We start from the raw sequence: 26169 nt of genomic DNA on the forward strand, positions 1-26169 counted from the left end.
TTTTGCCTTTTCTGGGGCCGCTCCCGTGGCATGTGGAGGTTCCCAGGCTAGGGGTCCAATCGGAGCTGTAGCCGCTGGCCTACGCCAGAGCCACAGCAACGCAGGATCCGAGCCTCGTCTGCGACCTACACCACAGCTCACAGCAGCACCAGATCCTTAACCCACTGAGCAAGGCCAGGGATCGAACCTGCAACCTCATGATTCCTAGTTGGATTTGCTAACCACTGCGCTACGATGGGAACTCCAAGGTCTTCTATTCTTATACCTATTTGTGCTATTGGTTCCTGAGAGAGAAATGAAATATCAAACTCTAATTGTGGATTTGTCTATTTCCTCCTTGAATTTGGTTAGTTTTTGTTTTATGTGTTAGTGAAGCTCTATCAGTCGTTGCGCACATTTAGGACTGTTCCTTCTTCTTAAAAACACTTTTATTTTTATCGTCGTGAAATTGTCTGTTTTGATAAAGAGGTAATATTCCTTGTCTTCAAGTGTTTTTTGTTATTAACTTATCCAGCTTTCTTATAATAGAAGTGCTAAGTTTTGCATGGTATATCTTTTCATCATTTTTTTTTTCCTTTGAAACTATTTATTTTGAGGGGGTTGTTGGGGTTTTGTTTTTCTGTTTTTTGGGGGGGTTGCATTTTAGGGCCACAGGTGTGACATGAAATTCCCAGGCTAGGGGTTGAATCCACATCCTCATGGATACTAGTGGGGTTTGTTACCATTGAGCCACAATGGGAACTCCGAAACTATATTTTTACATTTCAAATGACGTTCATTTAACATGCTTCTGTTACCCAGTTTGATGATCTCTGACTTTTAATTGGGATATTTGGCATATTTGCATTTAGTTCCAAATACATATGATGTATTTACAACATGTTTGCTTTAGGAATGTCATCTTACTATTTGCTTTCTATTTGTCCCATCTGTTCTTTGGTCTCTTTTTCATTTTCCCTTGCTTTCTTTTGGATTGACAGCTCTTTTATGATTTAATTTTTATCTCTAATACTAGCTCATTAGATATACTTTTATGCCCTTTATGCTATTATTTTATACATTTTACTTCTACATATGTTACAAACTCCACAGTACTTTGTTATTTCTTATTTAATATTTTAAAGGGATTTTTAAATGAAAAGTCTTTTGTATTTAAATTTATCCATGTTTACCATTTCGAGCATTCTTCATTCTTTTGTATAGATCCAAATATTTTCCTTCTGCCTGAAGAACTTATTTTAACATTTCTTGTGATGCAGATCTGCTGGTAATGAATTCTCTAAGATTTTATTTGTCTCAAAAAGTCTTTATTTTGGAGCTCCCTGGTGGCTCAGTGGATTAAGGATTTGGTGTTGTCACTGCTGCGGCTGGGGTTGCTGCTGTGGCACATGTTCCATTCCTGGTGCCAAGAACTTCCACATGCTGCAGGTATGGCAAAAAAAAAAAAAAGTCTTCATTTTGCCTCCATTATTAAAGGTTATTATCACTGGATACAGAATTCTAGGTTAATTTTTTTCTTTCAACACTTTAAAGATACCATCCCATTGTCTTCTGGCTTGCACAGTTTGATCAGAAATCTACAGCATTGCTTATATTTGTTCTCTATAAAACAGATCTTTATCCCAGGCTACTTTTAAGATTTTCTCTTTATTGCCAATTTTTAGCAATTTGACACTATACCTTGGTATGCCTTTCTTACATCCTTCTTGGCTTTACAGTGATTCTTGGATTTATGGAATTTATAGTTTTTACTAAATTTGGAAGTGTTTTGGCCATCATTTCATCAAAATTTTGTACTTTCCCTTTTCTCCTTCCAGCCCACTTGATATTGCCCACAGGTTACTAAGATTTTCTTCAGTATTTTCTCTTTATTTCTATTTGTCATCTTTTTCTTCTCTGGGCTTCATTTTGGATAGTATCTATTGCTATGTTTTCAATTTCACTTAGTTTTCCTCCATAGTAGCCAGTTTCCTTTAAATTTTGTCCACTGACTTTTAATTTGAGTTGTCATATATTTTCACTGCTGGAAGTTCCATTTGGTTCATATATATATATTTATACATCTTCCCTTCTTTCCTCCTCTTAATCATGTTTTTCTTCAGAAACTTGAGCACATTTTGCATATTTATAATAACTGTTTTAATGTGCCTGTCTGCTTATTCTATCAACTCTGTCATCTTCAAGTCTGTTTCTATTGTCTGATTTTTCTCTTGGTTATGGGTCACATTTTCCCCACTACCTGGTGAGTCTAGTGATTTTCTTAATTGGATGTTAGATATTTTAACCAACATTGTAGATTGTCTATGTTTTGTTATCTTCCTTTAGAAAACAGTGTGAGAGTTTTACTTGGCAGGCAGTTAGGTTACTTATGGACGAGATTCTTAGGAGATTGTTTTAAGCCTTGTTAGAGTCTAAAACTTCCTTTTCTCTAAAGATACATAGTTTAGTCCTACCAGTTGGGCATGGCTTTTATGGGGACTGTGCTAAATGCCCTGGGTGATCAAGCTGATTAATATTTGAGCACTTCTCTGTCCCAAGTGAACTCTGAATTATTCAGCTTATAGTTCCTGGTCATTCTTTTCCCAGCCATATGGAGCTTCATTCTGTGTGTACACCATAATATTAAGCAAATCCTCAGGAGGACCCTTATGCAAATTTCTGGAGTTTTTTCTACATAGTCCTCTTTTTCTAGAATTCTACCACATAACCTCCATCCAAAGTCTCCTTGATCTTCCTTTTCTGCCTTTCAACCCAGTAAAACCACCATACTCTGCCTGGGACTCCTTCCCCTACTGCATAATCCAGAAATGTGTCTCCAATCATAGGGCTCACCTCATTTGTTCCCTTTATCTCAGGGATCACAGTCCTGTACTGCCTGTTGCTAGGTATCTGAAGTCATCTGTACATTTATTTTGTCTAGTGTTCTAGCTGTTAACGGTAAGAGAGTATATCTGATCCTGTTCCTCCATCATTGCCCAGGAGCAGAAGTTGTAAGAACTGATTTTGATAAAGAAATAATAGTGAGAGAGAGCAGACCCTCAAACTAGACACTGATGACTTGGCCAGGGGGTCCCAGGGTATAGGAAGACAACAGGAAAACGCTAGCATCTGAAAGCTATGTAGGAACAGATGTGACAATAAAAAAGGAAGAAAAGGATGTAAAGGTCTAAAAACAAATCATACCTGTTTTCTCAGATGGCCAAACAACTTCCATGTGCTTCTCCAGCTCCACCCTCCACCCTACCCGACACCTCAGAGGACTGACCTGTCCATACAGCATGGATGGGCCCCTTTGACCTCTAGTCTCTGTCATGCTCAGGCAAAGGGAGGTAACCGCAGGAAGTTGGAAGGCAGGAGGATTGTTTAGTCCCCTAGTTCTTTCCCTGCCAAATCACCCTGGATGAGTTTTGTCTCTTCACCAAAGGTCACAGGTCCTATCAGGCAGCCATCTCCTTATAGGTACTCTCTCCAGGTTCTAGTAAATATTCCTTCTTCTTGACCCTTCAGACTTAGGCATGATAATGCCTCCTCAATGTTATTAAGCCTAAAGAATGGCATCATCCTTTGTTAGTTTCCCAAACCCCGTCCATACTTTGCTAAATATTCCCTTCATTAATTTCTTTGTCTTTTCCCTACCAGCACCCAGACTGATACTACCGATTTTTTGACGATGCCCCTAAATGTGAATGATCTGCTGTCCATTCATTGCATGACCTTAGGCAGATCACTTTAATGACTCCATTCATCCTTAATTTGTCCTAATTCAGGAGGCCGTACCACAGTCCTGGAGCAAATAGTGCCCCCTCCCTCTCCTTTACCTTTTTTTCTATCCCCTGCTTCCCCACTGTAATTCCTGGCTTAGCTGCCCTGCTTCGGAGGGTCATTCAAGTGCCTCCCTCCAGATCTTAGCAACAAATACAACCTGGTTTGGGCTAAGACAGCAAGCCAGATAAAGCCCACTTATATGGAGATGACCATCCACTGAGGATCATAGTCAAGGTCAACTTCATACAAGCTACTCAGCTTTTAGCCCAGACCAGCAAGGCTCAACAAACAGGAGCTTCTTTTCCCTCCTGACACAGACTTCCTAGAAAAGACTTATTTTTAGTTTTTAATTAGAAAGACAGATGAGTAGCATGAATAAAGAAAAAATGTTAAAAATTCAGGATTTTAAGTAATAATGAGGCAAAAGTCAAGAGTTTTAAAAGGATAGTATTATGTAGAAATAGTCCACAAGGCAATAGAGGTCAACAAACCCAAGTGGACAGAGCAGGGCACTGCCGTCTCCCCCTAGGCTGAAGCAGATTGAGAAATGGATGCTGAAGATATGGTGGAAGGAATCCACGAACAAGAGGAGGCAGAGTTGGTGGCAGTCTATCCTGAAAGATCTTCAGCCCCAGGGAAGACCCTAAAAATGAGCACATGACCTCTCAGGCAGGCGTCCCAGCTCCCTGACCTGGAAGAGGGCCGATGAAGTGGACTTCCGCCCTTCTGTGAAAACCCACTAAACCCACTTGCCTTCCTGGGGAGGTTATTTCTGCACAGTGCACATTTGTGCCTTCCCCTTGATCAAAGGAACACTTAAGGCCCCTTCGAGGTGTCTAACATGACAAGGCTATTCACTCTCCAGGGCTGACACTTTTCCTAGGGTTGCACTTGACCCTTGCCCTGAATATAATGCACTTTTCCCCTGCCCATGTGGGGACTCAATGCCACAGCCTCTGGGCCAATCCCTCTCCCTCTCTTCTCCCTAAGGCTTCTTGCAAGATTTCAGGCAAGGTTTGTACTTCTTTGGAAATGAGACCTTCTCATCCTGACTCTTACATAGCCTTGAACATGACACAGCATCTTTTTTAAAGAAAAGGCCAGTGTTTTCCTGTTATGTGCAGACATTAAAGGCAAATCAGATTTACCTGAGAATGCACCCAGGCAGGTTGTTGGACTGGAGCGACCCAGGAGCCCTGGGATTCCCGAATGAGTCTGTAGGGCCCTGATGTAGCCGGGCGCCCCTTCCATATAGCTTCTGCTTGATGTCCCTTCTGACCCACCCCCACCACCTAGCTGTTGTAACCTGATTCATAGCTCCCTCTGTGCAGCTCTGGTTTCTGCTAAGGACCTTCCATGAAAGAAGCCTCACTCACCCCTGTACCAGCTGCACACTATTGGTTCTAAGCTTGGAGGGTGTGACCCTTTGACCCCTAACCCTTGACCCCGATCCTGATGAACTCTGCCCACTGGCTTTTCCCTAGGAATAAGCCTAGACTTAACATTTTTTACTGAAGGGAGAGAAGAAACAATCCACTCAACAATTTTCTATTGGAGTAATTAATATTCCCAATCCCCAAGTAGGAGTGACTGAACGGCTTAAGGCTCTTTAACTCTTCCTATTCTCTAGCTAATCTGGAGCTTATTTTCCCCGCCCCCCTCTAATCAGGTTTCAGGCCTTCACCTGTCTGTCTACAGCCTCACTTACTTGGTCTGGGAAGGGATTTGGCAAAAGTCAACACCATGACCTGCAGATGAAGAGTGGTAGCTCTGGAATTTCCATAAAGGAGGACCTAGACTTGGAATCTGGATGACACTATCTAGGGGATTTTTCTTCAGGCTGTTTGTAGAGTAAACACTATTTTTCACTTAGATTGCATGTTTGTTTAGGACAGAGACTGGAGGGAGAGGAGAAGCCTCCCTCAAACCACCCCTTGACCCCAACACTGTATCTGACAGTCCCTGCAGAAAGTAGCTTCACCCACTGGATTCTCTCACTTCTGACTCTGTTTCTTCCCCTTGTCACTCACTCAGTTCCTGGCAAATCCTGTCCCATTGGTCTTTGTGCTATTCATCCATCCATGCATCCACCCATGCATCCATCCATCCAAGGCAGCTCCTTCCCAATGGGAAGGGAAGCTCCTTGCCAGAGAGAATCCCACCTTTTTCCCTCTAGGCCTATGGGGCCATCCCACTTTGGCTTCACACCCCAAGCGGTACCCAAGACTGCTGTCGGTGTCACTGTCCTTTTCCATATCACCTTTCTCCTCTTCTCTTTCCTTCCTCACCCTTCTCTTCTACTCTCAAGTTCCTTTTCTGTTTTCTCTCTTTTTCGTTCTCTTTTTTTTTTCTCTCTACTCTCTGTGCCTTAGCCCTACCCAAGGCAGCCCCATGGATACTCTATAGCCATTACTACTAAAGAGGGGCTACTGAGCCCCATCCTAAAGAGCTGATACCTCCTGTTCACAGGTCCCCTTCCCCCACCCCCAGCCACCCCTGGTTTTCCTGGGACAGACTGAAGCTGACCTTCTCACTAGCCACCAGGATCAGGATTTTAAGGATTCCATGGGGCGCTGTGGGCATCCAGCCTCTGCGTGGGGGTCCTGGGCTGGTTATTGCCCATCTAATCTACAGGAGAAAAAAATTAGCTCCCAACAAAGAGAAAACCGCCTTTCCTCCTGTTGCTATTGATAACAGAACAACAGAGCCAGGATTCAGTGGCCTGGCAGGAATAAAATGGTGCTGGATCTCCCTCGCGGGTTAAATGAGAAAAGGACCCGGCATTGTCACTGCTGTGGCTCAGGGCATTGCTGTGGTGTGGGTTCGATCTCTGGCCTGGGAACTTCCACATGCCGAGGGTGCAGCCAAATCATCATCATCATCATCATCTCATTCTGGTGGTGACCTGGGTTCTGTGCACAGTGTCAATGAGTATAACCAGACTCAGAGCTCTGCAGGAGGTGGACCAATAGCCACAGCACTGCCCCCTCAACCCTGTCTCCTCCTGCCTCTGGAGGGGTCACATGAGCTTGGAATAGCCAATGGTCAGCATCAGGCCAATGAGGGCTCCTCTTCTGAGCTGAACTCTCAGTCCATTGCTTTATTTCTCTCCTAAAGAGGGGTCAGGACCAGAGCCTGGACACTGAACGTACTTCTTACCTGGCCTGCACGCCATACTCCAATTACCCCACTACATTCAGGCATCCAGAGCCCTAGTCTGTCCTAGAATTGCTGGCTTTGGGCTGGAGGCATCTTAGCCGTCATCTGATCCCAACCGGCTCGGGAGCAGAGCAATCCCTGCTTGGGATTCACACCCACAGAAGCTAGATTTCCTAAACTCAGGAGGATCACAGGAAAGGAAGCCATCCTGACTTCCAGTCCACTCCGTGGGGAACAGATGAATTCAGTCAACACATATTACCTGGGGCCATGTTTAGCCAGGGTTGGTACAGATGCATTCGATGAATGTAGAAATGATCCCTCCCCTCCTGAAGCTGTCACATGGGGAAAACAGAAGTGGATCAAGTAACCAAAGTACAATGCTGTTTACCCAAAAGGAGTATACATAAGGGATGGTTAGGAAAGCACTTCTTGAGGAAATGGCATTTAAACAGAAGGCAGGAGGGTGTTTTTCCCATTTGCTTCTTTATCCTGACCCTAGCACGGAGCTGGCACGTGGTCGATAATCAGTAAATGTTTGTTGAATGAATGGACGAGGAAATGATCAAACATCTCCATGTGGCCCAAGAGCCCTTGGTTCCTTGCAGGATTTGGTGCCAGGTCTCTTGATATATCCATTTACAGAATAATAGAAGTGAACTTGAAGTCCTGAGTCCTCGTGAGGTCTACCCACATTATGGGCGTGCTGTGTGCTGTCCATCCTGTTTTAGAGGTGAGTGTGCTCGGTCACAGCTGGGGAAGATGATATCCCTGAGATTCCACAGGAAGTCTTCCGGACTCACCCCTCCCGCGCAGATCACACCATGGAGAAGTCATCATCAAAGCAGGGGAGGCCAGCCCCTTGACAGGTGATTGGATTTAGATCTGAAAGCAGAGATGGGTTAAAACTCCCTGTGCCCAGATGTCCTAACCACAGAGCAAAACTCAAGAGGAGGCGAGGGGAGACCAGCTCCGCCGGCCTACCCTCTCTTTCTCCCAAGATGGTAAAGCATTCTTGGAAATTCCCGTAAAGCATCCAAATGAGCAAATTCAAGGCTGGCTGCTGTCAGGTTTCCCAGAAGGATTAGGGGCCGACTGGCCAGCTGCGCCATCCCCCAGTTCTCTCTTAACTTCAAAGACTGGGTCCGTCCTTGGTCCCAGGAAAAGTGGGGCCTCCTGTGAAAGGCCCTGAAACTCTCTCAGTCCTCAGAACAGCCTACATTAAGGTATTGCTCTTAGGCCTCCAGGAACCTGTCTCTAATGTACAGCGACCAGCGTGCTCTCCCCCTTCCCTCTCCTGCAAACACTTCTCCAAGGAAAGAAACTGGAGCTAGTGGAGGCAGGACCACCATGCACAGATGTGCAGGCTGTCCACTGCACAAGAGCTGGGGGGTGGGGAGGTGGCTGAAATCCAGCCCTCTGCTTGCCAAGCTGTGCCCCTTGGCATGGCTACCTCCACTCAGAGGAAGGGGTGGCTTTTTCTGATCTGCACATAGGGACCATGCGGGCGAGCAGTGACCCTGGGTGGAGAGCGCAAAGAATTACATCTGGGGAAGGAAAGAAGCCAATCCTTCCCCTGCCATCACCTAAATAGTCTAACCAGGTGTTCCCCAAGTGATCGGATATGCTAATAGGGCAGACTTCTTAGAAGGTAATGGAATATGATGGCTAAACCAGTAGGTCCAGTAAGGCTCTATGTTTTATTTCTCTGTGTCCTGAGTTCAGATGACAGTGAAAACGAACTATCGAGATGTACTAAAGGAGGATCAAATGCCTTCTTTCTGTTAAACTACTTTAAGGAAAGTAAAGATTTACAGTTAAGTATAACCCCTCTATGTTGGAAACACCAGGGTTTTGGAATTTTTTCCCAGACACTGGGCTCTAGTTCCATTTACCTTGAGCCTGTGGGTCAGGGAAAGTGAAGTGAAGTGGGCACTTTCTCAGGAAAAGGACCCTCCCCATGGAGGGTTGGGCTTCTCACCAGAGAACACACTCCAGACTGAGAATGATTCGCTGACAGTGTCATCTGAAAGGTAGCATCACACGGTGTACCACTTGGGAAGGGAACAAATGCTTGTGGTTGCTGAAGAAAGGGTACCGGTCCCCCTCGCTGGCTGCTTTACACAGCAGGGATGTTTGGCCAAGGTAACAATACCTCGGGGCAGAGGCAGCTGCCCCCTCTCAGAATTACCTTCCCAGCATGATTGCCTTTGCTGTCTGCCCATCTGCCCAGGCTTCCTGAAGGTCCAGAAACAAGCTATGGGCTGAGGAAGCTGAGAGGAAAAATGAGGAAGGAGCAGAGTCTGCAAATCACAGCTCTCTTTGTGTGTCGGATGTGTCCATAGGCCGGAGCTTGAAGTGGGGTCAAGCGATGGAATTAAAATGCTTCCTGAGGCTCTGGGGACCCCTTAACTACCCTCAGTTCCCTGCCCTCACAGCCCAAGTCCTCTATGGCTCCTTGGCCAGGCAATTGCCTATGAATGATTCCTGGGGGATTTGGGGGGACAAGCCCTTCCCCAGGTTTCAGGAAGAGAGGCCTAGGCTCCTCAAGAAGCTCACAGTATGCGGGGGCCGTCCTTGGTGGTGGGATGCATGTGATCATCTTAGCCGGGAAAGTCGGGCCAGCATCATATGGGTCCTACATGATCCTCACAGGAAGCTGACCACAGAGGCAGCCGGGACCCTGGGCAACTTCATTCCCAGATGAGACGCCCTCCTCTAACCCCATGACCCCTTTTGTTTTTCCCACTACCTCAGTTAGGACCTTGCCAATAACAGCATACCCAGAACCTGCCCACGCTTTGTGGGAAGAGCAGATGATAGGGCCAATAATTCCTGAGCACCTACAGGTGCTGGACATGCAGCAGAGTGCTCACTTTGCCAGCAGGATTGCATGGAATCCCCCAGACAACCCTGAGATGAAGCATCATTACAAGTCTTACGGATGAGGAACTAGAATTTCAGAGAGGTTAAGCAATTTGCCCAAGATCACACAGCCACTACGTGGTGAAGTGGAGACTCGAACCTAGATTGTGTGGCTTTAGCACCTATGCCCATCCCCACCTTGAAGCACTGGGATTTCCAGGTCTTTAATGAAGTTGGAAGGTTTAGATATAACAAGGAGGGAAGACCACAGGCCCTATGACTCTAACAGCCAAGTTCTTCCCATGCAGGTGACAAGCATATCTGAGAGACACTTCTCCCAGAAGGGGTTTGACCTGGGGACAGGGACCTTGCCTTACTCCCTGTAGCATCCCAAGGGCCTGGAGCTGGGCTGGGCTCATAGGAGAATGTTTACTGAAGGGATAAAGAAACTTCTCCTAGTTGCCCTTGCCCTGCCTTTCTCCCCCCTCTCTCCCAAGCTCTGAGCATGCACTGGGCTCAGCAGGACCCCTGAGCAGGCACCAGCTTCTACCCAAGCTGCTCTGCATCCTACACTGGCGGCAGCATGGGTTAAACACCCATGTCCACAGGTGGGCAGCTCCATGAATGTGTCCTGGGGATTCAAACCGTTGAGGGGTTTTCTCCCACCCACAGAGCTGCAACCTCCCTTTGATTTCCAGAATTATCACGTGTGTCCTCTCCCTGGCTCCAAAGCCTCCAGAGGGACAAACTTAAACAGGAGATTTTTAACTGCACCCTTGACCTCGATCTCCTCCCCTTGAATGATCACAGGATTGGTGGAGTTCAGACACTCCCACGGTGTGGCTGGCTCCCTGTAGATCCAGGCAGCTGTGGTATAAGACATCAGCTACCAAACTGCAAAAATCAGCAGCTAAGCTACATAAGCACCTTGCGATCCTGTTCCAGCTGTTATCCTCCAAGTTTATCCTCTAGAACAGCTTGATAAATCCCCGCACTAGGGATGGTAGGAATCAAATAAGACTCTACCCTCGGGACGTTCACCATGGCACCGAGGAGACAAATGCGCATGGAACAATTAAATACAAGATTTGCGTGTGTCAAGCACAGCTCAGAAAGGAGGGGTGGCATTGGGGGCGCACAGAGAGACAGAAAAGACGAAGAATTCAAGGACTGAGCTATCATGAGGTCCTCCCCTTTCTCCATTCCCCCGCCCCATTCAGCACGTCATTCCCATTCAATTACCTATTGCTACATAACAGACTATCCTCAAACTCCGTCGTGGCTTAAAACAACTTCTTACTCTCTCTTACACCTCTGCTGAATGGGCTCTGCCGGCTGGTTCTCACGCAGGATCTCTTGCCGTGAGAGTCATCAGAAGGCTCTACTGAGCGGAACAGCCAAGTGGCCGTCGCTCATTCACAAGGCCGGCAGAGATGTGAATTTTGGTGATGAACGCAGCCAGGGTTCTTGACAAGAGCACGGATTTCTAGCCTTTCAGTGTGGCCCGGACTTCTTACAGGATGGTGGCTGGTTTCTAGAGCAAGTGTTCCAGCAGTGAAGGTTCTATAAGACACAGATAGGTAACACAAGGCTTCTCATAACCAAGCCTTAAAAATTCCAGAACGGCACTCCCACCATATTCTATGGGTCAAGCAAATCTCTGTGACCAGCCCAGACTGAAGAGGCGAGAAGCATCACACGAACACCAGGAGGGAATGATTGAAGGCTGTCGTTTTGGAAACTGTCTACCACAACGTCCTTTATATAAAGAATAAACTTCCTTTATTGAGCTGAGAGAGGGAGAGGAAATGAGCTATGGGCTAAGGAAATCGAGAGGAAAGAGATGTTTTCTCTGTGTCTAGAAGAAGGTACTTCTCCAAGTTCCTCACCACTCGGTTCTCCTACCACACATCCCAAGGGATATTCTTAGATTATGTCCTAGGGGCAGAATGTGGAAGAGGGTGGGAAAAAACCACTTACATCCATCATCCTAACTCACCAGCCTTCATCTGAGAATGAGTTTGCTACGTGACTGGTGACTGTTGCTGCGAAATTGTTTATCTGCCCTTGCTGCAGCATGACCTTTAAGGGACAGAATCTGGTGCCAGTGACATCCCAGCAATTGTTGCCCTGGAAACCCGGAAGTCAAGGGAGGGAGCTTATTGCCAAGATGACCTCACATAGAAATCTCTTTGCTTTCTTGAGACCACCTGGCAACTGAGCTACAAAAGGTAAAGAACCAAAAATTCATCAGATGTGTGTCCACAGGCAGAGCAGAGTGGGCTAATGCACAGAGTCCTAGCGTGCAAGTTATGAGACATCCACTGATTTTCTTCCATTCTCCCTGATTTGCTTTGATGGGGGCTGTCCATCTAACCTCACTTGTTTGGAAGGCTGTGGAATCACCCATGGTTTGAGACTGCCCTTCCCATCCATCCGGATAATTTGAGCATAGTAACTCAGTCTGCAGTTAGCTTTCCATAGCCTCTGTTTGCCACTCCTCCAATTACACTGGGGTGGGGAGTCGGGGGTGGGGTGGGGGGTAGATGACTTAGTGAAGTATAAACCAGGATGGGGAGTTCCCCATTGTGGCATAGCAGAAACGAATCCACCTAGGAACCATGAGGTTGTGGTTCGATTTCTGGCCTCGCTCCGTGGGTTAAGGATCTGGTGTTGCTGTGAGCTGTAGTGTAGGTCTCAGATGTGGCTCGGATCTGATGTTGCTGTAACTGTGTCAGGCTGGCAGCTGTAACTCCAATTAGACCCCTAGCCTGGGAACCTCTATAGGCTACACGTGTGGCCCTAAAAAGCAAAGAGCCAAAAAAAAAAAAAAAAAAAAAAAGGCAGGATGGGGCCCTTTGCTCATCCCATCCCCCACCAAGTCCCTCCTACTCTCTCCTACTTGAGAGAGCTCTTCGATACCCTCTCTTCACACAGCAGAATGTTTAACAACTGCTATCTCTCTCTCTCTCTCTCTCTCTCTCTCTCTCTCAGAAATTCTAGTGCATAGATTGGATGAGTTGTATTCTCTGGTTCGTGACCCAATCTTATCTTTGTACCATGCACACTCCACTTCTATTTAGTTATTTTTAAAAAAATAAATAAACATCGTCCAGCCCACAACCCAAACAAAAGCCAGGGCCTTGACAATAACCAACATATCTTTCAGATCCCAAGTGACAGTAAACAGGAAAACGAAACAGCCAGTCACCCAGCATATACAAGACAGAAGAAACCAGTCTTTTTAAAAGGTTTTGCCAGCGCCCGAAGAAAGCGTCTATTCCAAATGCCTCAACTTTTACATGGCCCAAGTGTCTCATTAAATTCCGGTCATTTAAAATCTGGGTTCCCAACTGGTATGTCACTTTATTTTAATGATCTATGTATGCTTCCTTTGGAAACATGGAAAATGACTATTTCTTTTTTTCAATTAAACATGTAACAGCCAGCAGATGAAAGCCAGTTTCTCTCTTCGCCTGCTCCGGGAAGCGGCCCCGGAAGGGGTTAACCAAGGCCCCTAGGACCTGGGGTGGAAAACTCTCAGTAACCAGAGCGCGGCCGAGCCGCGGTGCGCATGCGCCCAAGCAGCGCCCCTCACGCCCGCCCGCGGCTCCCGGCTCCTGGCTGCCTGGTGCACAAAGAGCTGCTTTGTTCCCTCGGCTCTGTTTTAAATATCTGACGGCTATTCCCCCCATCCCTGCGCCAAATCCCCCGGCCTGGCTGCAGGCGCGGCACAAGGGCGCATTGTGGGGCCGAGCAAGGGGCGAAGGGGGCTGGGGCGGCCGCTCCGTTGGGGATGCTCCGATTTCTCCAAGTTGACTTAGCCATTTGGGTCACCTGGGCTGAGTCGTGGGGGTGGGTGCAGAGAAAGCGGGGGGCGAGGGGTTTCATCTCATCGTCTTCCCCCCCCCCGCCCAGTTCCAGACTTAAAGATTGGAACCTGGGGACCCTGGGAATGAGCAGAATCGTTTCCAAAGCAGGCTCGGGAGGAGGTACTGAGGTTTCAGCCAAGCACAGCCGGGGCGGGGCGCGGGGGAGAACGGCCCAGCCCGAGCCCCGGGGCTGCCAGGGGGCCGCGAACCCGCGAGGCCAGACGCTGGGTTTCTTATCACTGCATCGCTGTACATATTTAGAAAGTGCCGATCACTCAGACACTTTGAAAAGCGTGGCATTCCAGCGCAAACCAACCCGAACAAGGGGAAGGGGGGGCAGAATCTTTTCTTCCTCCAAGGTCAGGGCCCATAAGGCGCTGCAGAAAAAGGCATCACACTAGGCTTTCTGCACCCACAGCTTGCAGGCTCTCGAGGTGCCCTGCTCCGTTTTAGGAATAGCCTCGCGGTGTGGCCCCTCCCTCCCAAGGGTAGGTACTGATGGTTGGGATGGGGTTGGAACAAAAGTAGGCTTTCAGCTCTATGGAGAGCAGGCCCTGCCCCACCTCCACCCCTCCCTTGTCTAGCTGGCAGTTCCTGAAGACTACCAGGTAATTTTCCTTCCCAGCATCCAGCTCAGGTGTTTGTTTACCTGCAGAGAAGGAGGCGTTCTTGCACTCTGGGAGGTTTTCTAAAAGACAATCCCAAACCCCACCCCTCTCTATTTGCAGGGAAAAAACTCTGTCCCGGGTCTTGGAAATTTAAAGCAAAGCACAAAATGTGGGCCTTAGCAATTCTGTGCTCGCTCTTAAGTTTAATGGAAAGGAGGTTTTCCTATCCCAGCCTGTGACCAGAGCCCCCACCCCCCGGGGCAGGTGAAGGAGAAGGTACTGGCTTGGGAAGATTTGATTCCGAAGCAGAGGGCTTTGTTGTGTTGTTGTGGCTCTTCTGGGCCTGTCTGGTAGCCCTAAATCCTCCCTCGTGGTTTGTTGTAAATCTCAGGGTGGGACTCCTGTCGCCTCAGAGTCCTTCCGAGGATAGGTCCTATTTCCTGAGGTATCTTTTTGTAAGTCATGCTCTATCATGTCCACATTCCGCATGTTGTCTCATTTCCCCAGTACTCTGTCAGAGCTGAGAGCGCAGACAGACCAACCATCTTTGCAAATGAGGGAACTTGTCCGGAGCTGCTCCGAGAGACCAGGCAGAGGCAGCCCTGGGGGCCAAGTCTCCGACTTGTTCCCCTCTCAGATGCTAGTTAGTCATGGACTAAAAAAGACCAGGGTTTCATCTTCTGCTTCCTCACAAAATCCTTTTCAAGTATTCTGACTCCAGAGTTAAGAAGCTTGGAGGACAGAGTCTTTGGTATTCAGGCAGCTTTGAGGAGAGACTCAGAGTTGCTTCTCAGTAGCTCCCCTAGAACTGCTGAGTTTGCAAGGACTGCATTAGCTACAAGCCTAGAGACGTCAGTCAGGCTCTGCTGCCAGGGTTGCTAAGTGGCAGAGACATCCTGGGTGTCTGTTTCCAGGCACTCTTCAAGCTCCCGAGGGATTTCTTCAAGCAACACTAAGTGTCCTTTCAGCACTCTGTTGGCCGGTAAGCCCCCTATCTCGCTCGGGAGGTGATAGCAGACCCCAGCGGCCCCTGTGAGCAAATCAGCCTGCCTCGAGCTTGGAGTTCCTGTTGTGACTCAGTGGGTTAAGAACCCGACTAGTATCCACAAGGATGCAGGTTCAATCCCTGGCCTCACTCATGGGTTAAGGATCCAGCGTTGTCACAAGTTGCAGCATAGGTCACAGATGTGGCTCCGATCCGGCATGGCTGTGGCTGTGGCATAGGTCGGCAGCTGCAGTTCCAGTTACAACCCCTAGCCTGGGAACTTCCATATGCTGCAGGTATGGCCCTGAAAAGAGAGGAAAAAAAAAAAAAAAGCCTGCCACGGGCTGTATGGAAAATTGTTACCTAGAACTTGACTCCTCCCTATGATGAGTGTACAGAATCTCTCCAGCAGCAGAATAGGACGGAGGTCCCTACAAACCTCTCCCCAGACTCAGAGATGTCAGAAGGTTTACTGGCGCCTGTCTTTGATGCCATACAAACCGCTTGGAGAAAAGCCATCACCAACCTCACTGTGGTAGTGCCTGCCTGTTTGGGCAGGAGGTGGTCGGATTTATAGCCCACTGAGTTTCAGAGGGCGGGATCATTCTAGAGGACCCTCAGCTTGTAACTTTTAACTTTGGCACAGCCTTCTTTTTTCTGCATTCTGTACTGATCTATACCACCCCCACCCCCCTTGAGCCAACCTCTGGTTCCAGGTGCTCCCAGGTTGGTGGACAAACTAGCATTTCAAGCCATCACATGGAAAAGCAGCCGGGCAGCCAACAGTTCAATTTCAACAGCATCACCTTTTGACCATTCAGCAGTGTTTATGCAAGTATTTGAATATTTTATTGCATTTTGACCTTATTATTTTAAAAGAATGAGTGGAAAATGGAAAAATGAAGTGCTGATGCTAGTGATAAGAAGGGCAGGTCTCATAAACCTAAAATAATTGAGACAAAGATGGAAATCATTAGGCATGCAGAACATGGGGGATATTTAGCCTCAATCAGATGCTCACTGGATGTAAGCCAGTCAACTGTGGGTTCAGTCGTGAAGGAAAAGAATAAAACTAGAGAGTTTAGATGAAATTCTGGACATACCCAGTCAGAGATTCTATCTAAAGGGGGGGTGTGTGATTAGAGATTTACCATATTTCTTCGGTTCTAAAGCTTCACTGATTTAATAACAGATTTGGGGGGCTAAGGTGAAGGAGATGCCGTGAGACTGGAAACTGCAGCAAATAACAGTGATAATATTGTTTAGCTTCCTGGGAACAGAACCTTCCCTTAAAACGTGCAAGTCAGCTGCTTGCCACTCGCGTGTCAGACCAGTGGATTTTCAGGAAAGCCTTAGGTACGAAAGGAGAGGATGGCCTACGGACACGGTCACCGTGGGGGTCACCCCGGCACCAAGGCCATGGGCAAGGAAGGCCTTGAAGTGATGTGCCAGAAGGGATGGAACTCAACAGAGGCCCTCGCGCCAGAAGGTTTGCACAGCCTGCATGTGCCCGGCTGTCAGAAAACCCTGAGAGTCAAAAGCAAAGAATGCAGGGCTGGCCTCTTCCTCTGCTCTCACCGTCATTGTCCCAGCTGTCCCGGGGTTAGGGCGGGGGCATGCTTCCCCTCCTAGCCGGTGCACAGCCCATGCCCTCAGCCCGGATTAGCTGTCCTTCCTCTTGGGCTGCCTGGCTGACTCCTGGCTCTTCCTTGAAGACTCGGCTCAGGCTTCTGCTGTCTCTGCCCTCCCACGGCGGCCCCTCTGCCCTCCCTCTGTCCTTACCCTTTCCACCCCGTGTCACCATCCCTGGCTGGCCTGGGAGAGCTCTGAGGGCAAGAGAACCCTCACAGCCTCAGCATCCATGCCAAGAGCCTGCTAAGGGACAGAGGAACAGAAGGACAGGAGACCCTCGGGAAGACTTCTTTGGCACCAGACTGCAGAGGGCGCATCGCCAGAGTGACCCAGCCCAGCCGTTCGGAGCGCCTTAGACACGCACGCATGCGCACACGCACGCACCAAACCCTTTCTTTCTCCTTCGGAAGCCAAACCAGTTGTCTCTAAATTCCTCTCTCTTTGCCCCAAGTTCCTCTCCTCGGGGGGCGGGGGGACCTCCTCGCCCACACTGGTGTGTTCCGTCTCAGCCCTCTGATGCTGCCCTTCACACCGCGGGATGGTTCTTTACGAAGGCTTTTCTCAAGTCAATTCGCTGACTTTTCCTCCAACCATAGGAGTCTTGCCGACTTCTTACCACTTTCCTCAGGCCAAAACAACCCAGAAATGCTGTCTGATCCAAAGCATTTCCCAGGGAGGGCGGCCAAGTGAGTGCAAGAGCCTCTCGGCCGTCTGGGACTGTGATGTGATGTCTGAACAGCCGCTTTAGAAACACTCCAGCCTTTTCCAGGGATGCCATCCAGGCGGGGATGCTCCACGTCAGCCCCTCACCGTGGTCTGGGGGTCCGGGGGGTAGATCCGGGAGCACCCGGGCAGGGAATGTCGCTGATGGGGCCCCTGTTGGCGTCACTGGATCGGCCATGAAGGCAAAGTGGGTCTGAGCGCCGCTTTGTCCCCTTCTACCCTCTGACTCTTTCTTGGCCTAACACACCCTGCCCTGCTGCCCTCAGCTGTGAGGATGGGAAGCAGCTGTCTGAAAAGCCTGAGGGGGGCAGCTCAGAGAAGCCCACCCCTGGCCCCCCCACCCCACCCCCAGCATGGTACCCAGGGCGGGCTGGCTGAGCTGCTCTCTGCTCGGGTCAGTCAGTCCCACTTACTCTTCTGGTCCTTTGGAGCGCAAGCCTCTGGGGCAGAGCCCAGAGTCCACTTGATAGAAAGCGGATTCTTTTCGTGCAGGGCAAACGGCTCTGATCAGGACATGTCAGTGGAGGACGACTTGGCAGAGCTTCAATACCAAGGCTCGGATGCATCTTTTTCTGTGTGATTTCCTAAATTCAGGCAAGAAAGCGTGCCTCCCCCTGAGTGCCTGGCTCCCCCCACCAGCATTTGCATCCCCCCCCCCCCGCCCCCGCCAGTGCTATATAAAAGGAGCCAGTCGCAGGCCCCCAGTAAGGACAAGGCTGTGATTCAGCCAGGCTCCAGTGACATCCCAGCCCGTGAGAGCGCAGCTGGGGCAGTTTATGAACAGTGCTGGGTCCCAGGGGGAGGTCGGCCCTGTCCTCCAGCCCACAAGCCTCTATTGTTCGCTTTCTTGTTTTTCTCCAAATGTTGAGATGTGCTCAGAGCACAGAAAAGCCCCAAACGGAGGCCATCCGCCAGGGCCAGCCTGAGGCATGGAAGCCTGTGGCCAGAACTCTGTGGGCCTCCCCAACCCCCATCCCCGCCACCGCTACAGTTGTTCCCACCTCTCCCTAAGATGCCCCCCTGCTGGGGGTGGGGGCGGAGGGGGTGGCATCTTCTCAGCCAGCACTCTTTGGACAACAGTGGGCTCGGGCTGTCCCCCCGAGCAAGGTGTGAGACCACGGCACAGGCCCACTTGGTTGGCATCCAGGCGCAACTGCCCGTCATACCCTGGTTGATCCACTGTGTGGACAGGAAAGTCTCTTCTAATTGCTTGTCACTGGCCGTGGCAGTCTGACAGGAGCCATCCTGTGCTGGGTCCTGTCTCTATCAAGAACTTGGACTTCAAGATTCACCTCTTGGGAATGACCCCCCAGCTCTAGCTCTTCCTGGCTGTGCAATCTTGGACAAGTGACTTAGCTTCTCTGAGCCTCAGTTTCCTCCTAGGTAAAATGCCACCTCGCTCACAGAGAGCTCTTGTGGCTTTAACAGACCATCAAGGAAGGCACCAGCACGAAATGAACCCTCTGTAAATCTGGTTATTCGTCGTGTTATTCTTATGCTTATCTGTGACTGCTGTCACACCACCACTGTGAAGCCACCCTCTCTGCTTCAAGCACCCGATTTTGTACCTAAACCAAATGCCTCTGACTGTCTCCGGTCGGGGGTTAGAGAGCAGCTGTGCGAGACCTGCAGAGCCCCAGGAATGAAGGATGAGGTGCCTTGTGACTTAGGGGAGGAGAGAACGTGCTCAAAAGCCCGTCACCTCCCTCTCCCCCTCCCCTCAGCCCCGGATCCCTTTCTCTGGCGCTCATATTACCTGCCCTCCCCCACCATTGACTGTTCTTAGCCCTGCCACGTGGCCCTGTGTTCCAGGAGCCCCCCAAAACCTCCATCCCTTCCAGGAAAGCCCCTCTTCCCAAGGTGGGGGCTGGGGGGGAGACGGGATGCACAGAGGTGGAGTTTCTGGAAATTTTGCCAAATCAAGAGGTGGGTGGGGATCCGGATCCTGACCTCCAAGTTCGGGAGTTGCTAAACTCAGATTAGAGATTGGGGCTCCATTTACAGCAGCCTGAAGGGCCTTGGTGTGAAGGAAGGGGGACAAGAGTTGGGTGGGGGCTCCCCAGAGAAAGCTAGAGAGGTTCTGAGTGCCAGTCCCCCCTGCCTGGGGTCAGTGAGTTCTCATCCCTGTTGGGGGCTCTGGGGCTTCTGCTTCCTAGAAACAGAACGGAGCTGATGGCCCTTTGGATTCATTACTCCTTTCCAGAATAAGGCCCTGGGAGCCTCCTGACAGGGCCATATGGTTTCCTTATCGTCCTTATCTCCCAGCACTCACCTTCCATTTGGAATGTTTATCCCAAGATAAAGATCAGATTCCACTTAGGATGATTGAATGGGGGCCTCCTCCGGGTATTTCCCCCACAATTTCAACTGAATGGGCGATCTGAGCCAATAATAGAAGAGCCAGACCAGCCTTGGATCATGGATCTGGCTCCCCTGCCTGCCAGTCACCCTCGGGGCGCCCCCAGCCTCCTCTCCCCCTCTTCCACCTGGGCAGCTCCACCTTTACCTGCTTGAGATAGCTGAGTTCGAGTAGAATTTCCATTTCTGTGGGACAAGGTGTCAGTACCTTAAATGATGCTTTCAAAATCAGATATCTGATATCAGACCGGGGCTTTTCAATAGAAATGCAATGCAAACCACAAATGCCAGCCCATATGCAATTTTGTATTTTCTGGTAGCCACATTAAAAAGGTAAAAATGAACAGGTAAAATTAATTTTAAGGCTATATTTCATGGATAAGTATACTCATATAATATTTATTCTAATTAATACAATAATACATTCTATTGAACCCCCAAATAGCACTTTGACATGTAATTAATATAAAAATGATCTGTGAGATATTTCACATTCTTTTTTTTTTTTTCGTATTTTGTCTTTTTAGGGCCACACCCGCAGCATATGGAGGTTCCCAGCTCCAATCGGAGCTACAGCTGCTGGCCTGTGCCACAGCCACAGCAACATGGGATCCGAACCGCATCTGCAACCTACACCACAGCTCACGGCAATCCTGGATCCTTAACCTGCTGAGCGAGGCCAGGGATGAAACCCGAAACCTCGTGGTTCCTAGTTGGGTTTGTTAACCACTGAGTCCCTACGGGAACTCCCTCACATTTGCTTTTTTGTACTGAGTCTTCAGATTCTGGTGTGTGTTATCCCGTCACGGTGTTATGTCGATTCAGACTAGCCACATTCCAAGTGTTCTGCAGCCCCGTGGCTAGAAGCTATGGGTGGAAGAGGGAGCATCTTCACAGACGGATGCACTAAGAAAGCTGGGCCGGGGCCAGGCTGTTATGGGCAGCACGGCCGTCACCTTTGAGCTGGCTGCCAGCAAGAGGCTCTGCAAGTTGACAGGCAATCCACAAGTTTGTTCCCAGATGAAACCAAGACCCAGATCCCATCTTCCTACACACACACACACACACACACACACACACACACTGCCCTGCCCCACAAACCGTTTCCCTACCAGGGAGGAACACACACACATGCACACAACTTTTTTTAAGCGGGAGCCATTTTTCTTGCTGCTAGTTTAATAGCAGTCATTCCATCTGCCAATAAATGGGTTCACTGGAACCTCTCTCACTGGGTACTTTTCCTTTGGGCTGTTTCGAAGGGAAGATGGTGCTGATTGGCCTCAAGCCCCCCATGTCTTGCCCTCTGCTGTCCTTGGTCAGAAGACGGAGAGGCCTGGCTGGAGTAGACAGAGCCAGATTGGGGTCCCCCCCGCTCCAACACACAGATGCTCCCTGATTCCAGGAAGAAGGAGACAGAGTTAGGACACTGATAGGACACTTGGGCAGAGCTGCTGCTAGTCGTTCAGACACCATATTGAAATGGCCCCCGTGCTCTGGAGGGGGCTGTGTTTAGTGATTGCTCACATGAGCATGTGTGTGCCTGGTTCCTTCTGCTCCTGCTTGTGGCGAGTCTCTGATGAGTTAATAATGCGGCACGTCTCCTGCAGCGGCTGAGTTATACCCAGGACCTCCCTTGCTCTTAAGATTAAGATAAACATGGGCATTCCCATTGTGGCGCAGCGGAGGGGAATCCGACTAGCATCCATGAGGATGTGGGTTCAATCCCTGTCCTCGCTCTGTGGGTTAAGATTCCCATATTGCCGTGAGCTGTGGTGTAGGTCAAAGATACAGCTAGGATCCTGCATTGCTGTGACTGTGGCGTAGGCCGGAGGCTACAGCTCTGATTTGACCCCTAGCCTGGGAACCTCCATATGCCGCAGGTTCAGCCCTAAACAGCAAAAAAAAAAGGGGGGGGAGATTAAGATAAACTTGATACGAACAAAGAGAAAGATGGGAGGCGAGGCCTCTGGCAAAAAAGCAGGAGGCTGTTAAAGTGCCAGCTGGGAGCCTCACGTGGAACAAAAGCAAGGAGCAGGTCCCAGGCCTCCTGGGTTCCCGGAAACCCTGTGTAAGGGTTGCTCTCTGGCCCCCGTGACCCCTCTCTCTGCTTCCTTTTTCTTCTTAGTCCTTAAAATTCTTGACCTGCTATTACACTGCTCATTGTTGACCGTCCGTCCTCAGTCTGGCTCCTTGCTGCCCGCCAGTGCCTAGAAGGGTGCCTGTCACGCTTCCTCAACATTTGCCAACTGAACAAACTGTGCTGGGAGGTCGGGCCAGGCATACTGAGCGGGCCCCAAGGAGCTGTGGTCTCAGGCATAGCAGGAGGAGGAGAGCCAGCTCTTTGGAAAGGCAGAGCGGGGTGGGCTGGGGGTGGGAAGGGGTGCGAAGACGCAGAGAGGGCTGGTGGTCTTTGTGTGTGATTCCCCTGGTGATGGGAGACGGAGAAGAATTTGAGAAAGTGGAGGAATGTGATTGCAGCACAAAGGCAGGGAGATTATTTTGTCAGCAACATTTGGATCCCATTGGTGATGAGAGACATGTGGGCCCGGCAAGGAGACAATTGTGGTAGTCAAGACAGGATGTGAATAAGACATAAAGAAGTGTTTCATCAGTGCGGATGGAAAAGAACCAGGGCTGCGGTAGCCAAGTCAAAGGACTAGGAAGGGTCGGCCCCAGTGTTCCCGGGGGGCTGCGTGTCACACACCCGCAGTGTGCTGCCTCTGTCCACGGACACAGATGCACGTGCACACGTGTGCACACACACTAAGACCCGCTGGGCCATGCACTCAAAGGCCCCCACCACACATTCTCGCCCAACAGCAAGCCCTGCTTTCTGCTTCAGTCTTTGGTCTTTGTCTTCTGTTTGTTTTTTTCCATTCGAGTGAAGGCAGCCCTGTGGGGAAGGAGAACAACAGAAACTCTGAAGGAGGCAGTATCTTCTCCACGAATGAGGTTTGCTTCTAGAATGGACAAGCAACGAGGTCCTACTGTATAGCACAGGGAACGAGATCCAATTTCTTGTGATAGAACATGATGGAAGATAATATGAGAAAAAGAATGTATATATACATATATATACGTATATATGTATGACTAGGTCACTTTGCTGTACAGCAGAAATTGACACAACATTGTAAATCAACTATACTTTGATTTAAAAAAAAATTTTTTTTTAAAAATAAGGTTGCAAGGGGAGTTCCCGTTGTGGCTCAGTGGTTAACAAATCGGACTAGGAACCATGAGGTTGCGGGTTCGATCCCTGGCCTTGCTCAGTGGGTTAAGGATCCGGCGTTGCCGTGAGCTGTGGTGTAGGTCGCAGATGCGGCTCGGGTCCCGAGTTGCTGTGGCTCTGGTCCCACATTGCTGTGGCTCTGGTGTAGGCCGGCAGCTATAGCTCCGATTAGACCCCTAGCCTGGGAACCTCCATATGCCGCGGAAGTGGCCCTAGAAAAGGCAAAAAAAAAAAAAAAAAAAGAAAGAAAGAAGGTTGCAAGGTCCCCAGGACAGAAAGCAGAGAAAAGTCCCAGTGAAGGAAGGCCTGGAAGAGGAGAGAAATCCTCCTTTGAACGGGGCTGGGAAGGGCAACTGTTCGCTGACATCCTAACACACGTTCACACATGTGTGGGCCACGTGAAGGGGCTGTAATTGAGACTGGGGACCCAGAGGAGGCAAACGAGCTTGTTAGGAGTGGGTGGGGACGTGCTTGGGGATCCAGCTGAAACAGGACTTTATTTTTAAAGAGCCTTAGATTGATGTCTCTGCTAGCCTAAATATAACTGAGCGGCCAACCTCTCCCCAGCGAGGCCAGGCCTCTGAGCAGGCTCCAGGGCCCTGTGTTTAAAAAGAAAAAGAAAAGGCGGGGGGTGGAGAGAGAGAGAGGCATCCACAGATGCAAAAGGTCAGGAAGCTCATCCTCTGAGTGTGCTGGGAGGAGGAAGACAGATGAGCTGGTTGTGTACATGCTGCAGTCCCCGGCCTCACCCTCCAGCGGGAAGGATGGAGGGGTGTTGGGGGGAGCAGGGAGGGGAGCAGGCACCCCTCTTGCACCTGGGCCCTGCCTTGCCTGGTGGGGATGTGGAGACCCAGGCTGACGCTCAGGAACCCGACGGTCCAGGGGAGGGAGGGAGGCAGTCACACAGCGTGGCAGTGTACGGCAGGGACGATGGGCCCCTCTCGAGAGCGCTGTGAGCATCCAGGAAGGAGCCTTCCACGTGGGAGAACCGGGAGAACCGAGAAGCCCATCCTGGAGAAGAAGGGATTTTAGGTGGGAGGATTTTGACAAAGATGGAGAGAGGACACAGGATACATTTGGGCAGCTCTGAGCATTTGGATTTGAGCAGAGTGCCAGAAGAGGGGTGGCGGGTAGTGGCAGGGAGGAACTCCATGCCTCTCCCAGAGACTTGGCCTTTTTTTTAATTTGTATTTTTTAATTTTTTTTTCTTTTTAGAGCCACACCCATGGCATATGAAAGTTCCCAGGCTAGGTGGTCGAATCAAAGCTGCAGCCGCTGGCCACAGCCACAGCCACAGCCATGCGGGATCCGAGCCTCCTCTGTGACCTACACCACAGCTCACGGCCATGCCAGATCCTTAACTCACTGAGCGAGGCCAGAGATCAAACCTGCACCCTCATGGATACTAGTCAGGTTCTTAACATGTCGAGCCACAATGGAAACTCCCCCAGAGGCTTATTCTTGTGTCTCTAGATAAAGGGGAAGCCGTGGAGGGCTTGCGGGGAGGGCAGTGACAGGACCCAGATAGACTGAAGGAAGGTGGCTCTGGCAATGACGTGGAGAGGTGGAGCAGAGCAGAGAGCCTCCGGGGTGGGGAGAGCCCGGGGCTACGCAGGTCAGTGAGGGCTTTGAGTTCGTGCAGACATGCCGGCTGCTGCAAGACTCCCAAACCTCAGATGCACCATAGAAGGCACAGGGCCGAACAATGGGGCTCTGCTCCTATGTGATTCAGGCATCCTGGCTGAAGGAGGCTCTGTCCTGTTCAGCATGTGGCGCTGGGGGGTCACCCTGCCATCAGCATCCACCTGGCATGGGAGGACATGAGGGATTCGAAGGTCTTTTCGATATGAACCAAGCATTCCGCTGGCCAGACTTCGGTCACACAGCCCCTGCCACATGCAGGGGGCCCCATGGGTCATCCCCCACTGGCCTTGCATCTCGAAGGACATGACAATCTGGAAGTCATCTTGGTCACAAGGACAGAGAATGGGACTCATCGGAAGGAGTGTCCACATTTAGGAGTTAGAAGGAGGAGAAGCCAGAGGAGGACAGCAAAGGGAGTCTTCGGGAGGGACAAGAGAGCAAATTGGTCATTACTGCGGAGGCTTAGCCCTGAGGAAGAGCCGGCGGAGGGTACTCCTGCAAGGCCTGGGGGAGGGGTGGGGTGAGCCAGGTCTCAAGGCTCCGAGGAGCAGCCGAGGACTTTCCCTAAGCACTTCCCTGAACGAGGTGCCCGTGACCCCTGGTAGGACATTCACTTCCCTCAAAGACTTACTGTGACTTACTGTGGAGCCACAGCAGAAAAAGGGCTTTGGAGTCAGGATCTGGGTTTTCATCCAGGCTTAGCTACCTGCCCTAGAGCAAACACCTTAACCTCTTGGAGTCTCATTCCTCACCTACTTTCTACTTTTTGAGCCTCTCGTCTTAGACATCACCTGCTGTGTAAGGCACTTTGCTCAGTGCCAGTTTGGGGTAATCCGTGCAGCCAACATTTATTGCGCATGTACTAGGAGCCCGGCAACCTTATTAGGCATTGGGTATTCAAAGGACCCAAACAAAATTCCTGTCCTCAAGAGGCTTATACTCTGGTAGGGCTGATGGCCACAGAAGCAGATCCTTAAAACGCAGCATGGTAAATGCAGAGACGGAGGTCTTTGCAGATGCAGAGCCCCAGCCAGTTGGTCCGGGGGAGGTGACCGTGCCCTGGGCATCACTGGCGTCCTAATTCATGCAACAAACATTTATGTGTTCTTCCAAGTGCATGCAATGAGCACCTACTGAATGCTCAGACAGGAAGTTTGCCCCAAAGGTTTCGGGAACAGAGGAGGGTTCTGCAGGGCCAAGGGGTCTGGTCTGCCCCCTTTCGGGTGCCAGGCTACACCCTAGGAACTTTGCCGTGGGGGGTCTGTTCCTGGTCACCCAGCTACAGCAACTACCTCTTTCTGCCTCTTCTCTGCCCCAAGGGGC

The 26169-nt window shown here is 50.0% G+C and overlaps 1 protein-coding gene and 2 long non-coding RNA genes across 6 annotated transcripts in view; 2 read left to right on the forward strand and 1 right to left on the reverse strand.

Moving 5' to 3' along the window:
* Positions 1–26169, forward strand: part of RAD51B (RAD51 paralog B) — a 790317-nt gene that overhangs the window by 722105 nt on the left and 42043 nt on the right. The gene's annotated exons all lie outside the window — the stretch shown is intronic.
* Positions 1887–18222, reverse strand: LOC146401817 (uncharacterized). Its single transcript, XR_014811038.1, has 2 exons — positions 18023–18222; positions 1887–7809 (listed from the first exon to the last, which is right to left on the reverse strand). It is a non-coding gene; the product is annotated as an uncharacterized LOC146401817 (long non-coding RNA).
* On the forward strand, positions 14041–20320 carry LOC110261622 (uncharacterized). 3 transcript variants are annotated; one of them, XR_014811037.1, is made up of 4 exons: positions 14041–14149; positions 15184–15251; positions 15954–16085; positions 16447–20320. It is a non-coding gene; the product is annotated as an uncharacterized LOC110261622 (long non-coding RNA). The 3 variants fall into 3 exon arrangements; XR_014811036.1 differs by having other exon boundaries at positions 15971–16085; XR_014811035.1 differs by lacking the exons at positions 15954–16085; positions 16447–20320 and having other exon boundaries at positions 15184–15292.

This window comes from Sus scrofa, chromosome 7, assembly GCF_054392235.1.
Source record: "Sus scrofa isolate SSC_HxYL_T2T_F1_AM1 chromosome 7, Sscrofa_HxYL_maternal_Yorkshire_Landrace_v2.0, whole genome shotgun sequence".
NCBI lineage: Eukaryota > Metazoa > Chordata > Mammalia > Artiodactyla > Suidae > Sus > Sus scrofa.